The sequence below is a fragment of the Cucurbita pepo genome, chromosome 11 (genome assembly GCF_057944985.1).
Source record: "Cucurbita pepo subsp. pepo isolate OVF chromosome 11, ASM5794498v1, whole genome shotgun sequence".
Taxonomy (NCBI): Eukaryota; Viridiplantae; Streptophyta; class Magnoliopsida; order Cucurbitales; family Cucurbitaceae; genus Cucurbita; species Cucurbita pepo.
Genome location: NC_141808.1, coordinates 11,217,815 through 11,225,122, shown reverse-complemented (window position 1 = coordinate 11,225,122; position 7,308 = coordinate 11,217,815). Strand labels below are relative to the sequence as shown.

At 36.9% G+C, this 7,308-nt stretch overlaps 1 pseudogene; it reads right to left on the bottom strand.

The window, feature by feature from the left end:
* Positions 1-1,315: 1,315 nt before the first annotated feature.
* On the bottom strand, positions 1,316-3,837 carry LOC147790271 (uncharacterized; annotated as a pseudogene).
* Between the last annotated feature and the right edge of the window lie 3,471 nt (positions 3,838-7,308).

Here is a 7,308-nt window from a genome sequence, read left to right as displayed (position 1 = left end):
AGTAAATAGGGTAGCAAAGAACAATGACAATAGGAGAGACCGTGAAAGTGTTGAAAATGAATTCATTTTGTAAATATGAGAATATTTGTGCTGGATTTGTTCCACTTTTATATGAGTAAAATTAGGTTCCATTGTCAATTACCCCCACTAAAACTAAAGAAACATATTATTGTTATATTGGAACCCGTAACCACCACCCTGTTAAGCTTGTATATTTTTTTTATTTATTACTAGTAATATTTAGTTATTTTCAAAACAACCAATGGGAGCTATTGTTAACCATCTATTGTTGTTAGCAGTAACATCGGTTCTAAAGTGTAATGCAATGGTCCTTTAAATTTAAAGTTGATGAACAAGGATGACGTTTCAATATTTTATATTCTTGTTGTGAACGAAGGCAATGTTTTGAAGTTTTAAATTTTTCCGCTAATAAAGATGAGCATTCTTAGATTTTTATTCTGCATGAGATATGAGCATGAGACGTTAGTGGCGACTCTAGATATGTTGAAATTTAGGGTCGTTACATCAAGTCTCCATCTGTTGTATAGTCAAAATTTAACTTCTTTAATGCCCAAAATGCTTTATGTTCCAATTCCAGGGGTAGATGACATGCATTCCCAAAAACTAGTTTGTAAGGAGACATTCCTAAAGGGGTTTTGAAGGCTGTCCTATATGCCCATAATGCATCATCAAGTTTCACCGACCAATCTTTCTTGTTGGGTTGTACCACTTTTTCCAAAATACTTTTAATTTCTCTATTGGAGACCTCTGCTTGCCCATTGGTTTGTGAGTGATAAGGTGTCGCCACTCTATGTTTTACATTGTATCTCTCTAAAAGACTATTCATCAATCTGTTCACAAAGTGCGTTCCCTCATCGCTGATTAATGCTCTTGGTACACCAAACCTAGTGAATATGTTTCTTTTTAAAAACTTGAGTACCGTCTTCCCATCGTTGGATGGACAAGCTATTGCTTCCACCTACTTGGACACATAGTCGACAGCCACTAGAATATATAAGTTCCCATAAGATGGCGGAAATGGTCCCATAAAGTCAATGCCCCATACATCAAAAAGTTCCACTTCTAGAATTGAATTCAGGGGTAGCTCATTTTTTTTTACAAATATTTCCCGTCCTTTGACATTGATCACAACCCTTGCAAAATTCTTTTGCATCTTTGAAAATTGTTGGCCAATAGAAACTCGATTGAAATACCTTGGCTGCTGTCCTTTGCCCTCCAAAATGACCTCCATATGGAGATGCATGACATTGTTCAAGAATTGTTGGTATTTCACTGTCTGGAATGCATCTTTTCATTATGCCATCTCCACATTGTTTAAAAAGAAAAGGTTCATCCCAAATGTAACTTTTGGATTCATGGAAAACCTCTTCCTTTGTTCATAATTTTTCTCTTCGGGTATGATGGCACAAGCCAAAAAATTTGCTATGTCTGCATACCATGGAGTTGCTATCATTCTGCTACTGCTGTTTATCCCAAGCAACTGTTCATCCAGAAATGCATCATCAATTTCTTTGCAATTGACCTTTTCTTCCATGTTCTCCATTCTAGATAAGTGATCCGCTGCATGGTTATTAACTCCTTTCAGTCCACGATTTCTATCTCGAACTCTTGTAACAGTAGAATCCATCTAATTAATCTTGGCTTGGCATTCGGTTTCATCATTAGGTGCTTGATTGCTGCGTGGTCAGTGTACACTTTCACCTTCGCTCCAAATAAATAAGCTCTGAACTTTTCAACAGCGAATACTACGGCCAACAATTCTTTTTCAGTTGTTGTATAATTCACTTGAGCCTCATTCAACGTTTTGCTGGCATAATAGATATGATGATGTACCTTCCCCTTTTTCTGTCCTAACATTGCCCCCACAGCATGGCCACTAGCATCACACATCAACTCAAATGGTGAATTCCAATCGGGTGTTGACATTATAGGAGTTGTGGTCAGCACTGTCTTTAATGCTTGGAAGGCAGTCATGCATTGTTTGTCAAAAACGAATTTTCTATTCGACTCCAACAAACTACACAATGGTTTTGCAATCTTGGAGAAATCTTTAATAAACCTCTTATAAAACCCTGCATGGCCCAAAAAGCTTCTTATACCTTTAACTGACGTAGGTGGATTCAATCTTTCAATAGCTTCTATCTTGGCTCTATCAACTTCTATTCCTCTTCTTGAGATCTTGTGGCCTAACACTATTCCCTCATTGACCATAAAATGACATTTTTCCCAATTCAGTACAAGATTCTTCTCTTCACATCTTTGTAGAACCTTCCCTAAATTGCACAAACAAGTCTCAAAAGATTCTCCATAAACCGAAAAATCATCCATGAATATCTCCATAAATATTTCTACCATATCAATAAAAATGGCCATCATGCAACGTTGAAATGTCGCTGGAGCATTACATAGTCCAAAGGGCATTCGTCTAAAGACAAAAATTCCATATGGGCATGTGAATGTAGTTTTCTCTTGATCTACTGGACTGATTGTAATTTGATTGTATCCCGAATAACCATCGAAGAAGCAATAATGTGACTTTCCAGCAAGCCTATTAAGCATCTGATCAATGAATGGTAAGGGAAAATGATCCTTACGTGTCGCTTTGTTTAGCCTTCTATAATCCATGCAAATTCTCCATCCATTCACTATTCTAGTGGAGATCAACTCATTGTTCTCATTTGTCATTACTGTTATCTCTTCTTTCTTCGGAACACATTGAATAGGATTGATTCAGCCGCCGTTTGCAATTGGATAAATTATTCCAGCATCTAGCCATTTGAGAATCTCCTTTCTAACAACCTCGTTCATCATGGGATTTAATCGTCTTTGTTGCTCAATGGACTTAACTTTTCCTTCCTCCAATTGTATTTTGTGCATGCATAGTGAAGGGCTAATTCCTTTTATATCCGCCAATGTCCAACCTATCGCCCCCTTGTGCTTCTTCAATGTTTCTAGGAGCATATTCTCTTGAGTCGAGGATAGTGTCGCTGAGATGATGATGCGTAGTGTCTTCTTGTCACCTAAATAAGCATACTTAAGGTTAGGTGGTAGTGGTTTCAAGTCCAGCTGCGGCGCTTCCTCAATAGATGGTCTCATCGGTGAACTCTTTCTTCCCTCACATTCTAGTGACTCAAAAGTTCTGCTGAATTCACCTAAAACTGCTAACTGTTCTATTCTGTCATTCCAAGTGCTGTCTTCTTCCTGCCTGCTTTCCCCATCATCCCATTCCTCGGTCGCTGGTTGTTCTGTCAATTCATACACTGATGAGCATTCTTCTGTCACTGCTGGATATTTCATGCTGTCATTGATGTTAAATTCAACTTTTTGGTCACCCATTCTTAACGTGGTGGTTCCTTTGTAGACATCGACTAATGTTCTTCCGGTCTTTAAAAATGGCCTCCCCAAAATAATTGGAACATCATGATCGGCTTCATAATCTAAAATGATAAAATCTGCAGGAAATATGAATTTGTCAACTTGAATTAAGATGTCCTCGATCTTTCCTTTGGGATAAGTGAAAGATCGATCTGCTAGTTGAAGAGTGACTGTAGTTGGTCTAGCTTCACCAATACCTAACTTTTTATAAATAGACAACGACATTAGATTAATGCTTGATCCCAAATCACATAATGCTCGACCTAGCTTCTTCCCTCCTATTGATATTGGAATTGTTAATGAACCGGGGTCTTTCTCCTTTAGCGGGATCTTGTTTTTCAATATTGCACTACACTCTTCATTCAATGGTACCACCTTGAATTCTTCAAACTTTCTTCTATTGGTGAGCACATCCTTCAAGAATTTCACATAATTTGGCATTTGCTTCAAAGCGTCAACTAATGGTATATGATATGAACCACAACTAAGGAATTTCCATACCTCAAGGTCCAATTACAAGGACAAGAGCCAAGAAGCTACAACAAACCATATACAGTTATATTCAAGCAATGGTGAGCTCATCAAAGGAAATTCTAGAAGACGTTGGAGACCTCCCTTATATTTTATGCAAAGTTGAGCTTCAAGACAGAGACGAATTAAATGCACTTTAAGTTGCATTTAATGAACTCCGCTGAATTTATCAAATAGTCCAAAGATGACTAATAAGCACATTTTATTATTTGCTTTATTTAATTATAGTTTAACTATTTGTTGTCATATTTAAGCTAGTTTTAAATATAGGAGTTAAGGTTATATTGTAACCCACATAGGTTACTATATTCCACCATTAACTAGCCATTTTAATATGGAGGTTATGGGTATTTCTCATTTACTAGCCCATTTAATTTTGGAGTTATGTATCACATAGGTTAAGGTTTGTAAAGGCTATGTAAAGCCTTCTTTTCTTTGATTAGACATCACATTTTGGAATTAAGAATAGAATTTCTATTTTAGCTTTGTTGAGAGCTAAACTTTCTTTGCAAATTCTTGTGTTTAGAACTTGCATGTAGAGTCATTCAAGTGGTATTGATCAAACCTCTTGTGGAGTGATTCGAATCACGAGTTTAGAAACGAGTTTTCTTTACTCTTGATCTTGATCATCAAGGTAATCCATTCCATACTTTCCCTTGGGTTGATTTCCATATCATTTTGGTATCAGAGCTTTAGGCTCAAGATTGGATATATGTTTCATTGTGCTTATCTCTTTTAATTCTCTTATTATTATTTTTTTCTCAGTTTCTGTAGAATGTTCATATTCTATCACAAAAATATATAACAAAAAAATATATATACATTTTTTTTTATGTTCTTTAAAGTGTTAGATCTGGATCTTATCAACACTTTATTCTTCTTTAAGATCTTCTAAATCAATTTTCTTGTTGGTAAATTTATTAGATTTTACCAATAATAAAAAAAAAACCATTGAAACAAAGAAAGCATATTGATGTTAAATGTCTTTCTTTTTTCCTCTTGATTATTATATGTAACTCTCATATGTTACTAAGTCTAAATTAGTCCTGAATCATTTTCTTTCTTTAATTCATTTCTTTGTGGATTGCTCCTTCAATACCCTTGTTTATGTGTTGAGTGTGCTGTCTATTCACTTTGAATTGCACTTAGCTCTATAACATAGCTTGTCTCACATCCCAATTTGTTTTTTTTGGAGTGTGATTTGTGTGTGCTCAATTGTGAGGGTGAGTTTGTAAGGGAGTGACACATTGATTCGAGTGTTGAGTGCTAAACACGAGTGAACTACATTTACGAGTGAATACACGTGAGGGATCGCTTGTGAGGTCCTTTTTTTTTCTTTTACCTTTCTTTTGTAGCATGGAAAATCCAGACGACAATACTAACATTACTGATGCACGATTGAGAGAAGCACAACAACGAACCATGGAAAGACTAATTCGAGGAATAGAAGAGTTGACTGATCGAATAGGAAGATTGGAGATTCAAAATCAAGCACGACAGAGGATTCCACAACCTACGCCCTCAACCGATACATATGAGGGCGACAATTCTGATCACCACGAGGATAATCCACATGTGGTTGGTCATGGCTTGATGCGAGGGAGAGACCATGGAAGAAGGTATCATAATTTACAACAACGAGTTCCTTATGATGATAGAATTGATCGTAACGTGGGGAGCATCAAATTAAAACTTCCCAAGTTTTATGGCAAAACCGATCCAAAGGAGTACCTTCAATTGGAGAAAACGGTGGAGTCGGTGTTCAACTGTCATAATTTTAGTGATAAAAAGAAGGTACTGTTATGCATTGCTCAATTCAAACAATATGCTCAAATTTGGTGGGATAAATTGATGTCAAGTAGGAGAAGAAACCTTGAAGCACCAATTGATTCATGGTACGAGTTCAAAGAGTCAATGAGGAAGCGTTTTGTTCCACAATATTTTCAACGGGACATGGCGCAAAAGCTTCAAGCATTGAAACAAGGACGCAAGTCTGTGGAAGATTATTACAAGGAGATGGATACATTGATGGATCGACTTGATCTCGATGAGGACATGGAGGCTCTCATGGCGCGGTTTCTTAATGGGTTAAACACAGAGATTGCAGACAAGACTGATTTACTGCCTTATTCTAATATTGAGAAGTTGTTGCACATTGCAATTAAGATCGAGAGGCAAATCCAAAGAAGGTCTCAACGGTATTCTTCTAAAACTTTTCCCAATTCTACTTCTACATGGAAAAAGGATAGTAAGAATATTGATTATAAGCATAGAAATCCAGAGATTAATGAGAAGCCTCAAGCTAAATTTGAGAAAGGGGAGAGTTCTAGAACAGGGAAAGAAAAAGTAGAAAAGTCTAATGTTCGAAATAGGGATTTAAAGTGTTGGAGATGTCAAGGGGTAGGACACTATAGTAGAGATTGCCCAAATACAAAATTATGACCATCAAGGAGGGAGAAATTGTTACGGATGACGAGGCACATGACGACATAAATGAGGAAACTGATGAGAGTGAGGAGTTTAGCGAAGAGGACCCTACACATATATCTTTGGTTACTCGACGAGCTCTAAACACCCACATTAAGGAGGACGACCTAGACCAAAGAGAGAACTTGTTTCAAACTTGTTGTCTTGTTCAATTTGTACCTTGTAGTGTTGTCATTGATAGCGGTAGTTGCACCAATGTTGTGAGTTCCATTCTGGTCAAAAGACTTAATTTAAAGACACAACCACATCCAAGACCCTACAAGCTTCAATGGTTAAATGATTGTGGGGAAGTACGGATAACTCAACAAACTCTTGTTTCATTTACTATTGGAAAATATGTTGATGATGTTTTATGTGATGTTGTATCCATGTATGTTGGAGATTTACTACTGGGGAGGCCATGGCAATTTGATCGTCGGGTAATGTATGATGGGTATGCAAATCGATACTCTTTTACTCACAATGGTAGAAAAACTACTCTTGTTCCATGGTCTCCAAAAGATGTATTCAGTGATCATTGCAAACTTGAAAAGAAAAGGCAAGAGGCTGATGCAAAAGCAGAGATTGAAAAAGAATCAAGTGAAAAAATGAGCTTGAGTGAAAAGCAAGAGAGTAACACTCAGCCTAGAGAAAAAAAAGAGAGAAAAGCCAAATCAGTAAGCTTGTATGTTAGATCAAGTGAGGCTAGGAATGTTTTGCTCTCTAACCAGACTATTCTTGTACTTATGTGCAAGGGGTCTTGTTACTTTACTAACATGCTTAACCCTTCTTTGCCTAGTGATTTTGTTGTGCTTTTGCAAGAGTTTGAAGATTTATTTTCTGAGGAGATGCCTAGTAGTTTGCCACCACTTAGAGGGATTGAACACAAGATTGACTTCATTCCTGGCGCGCCCA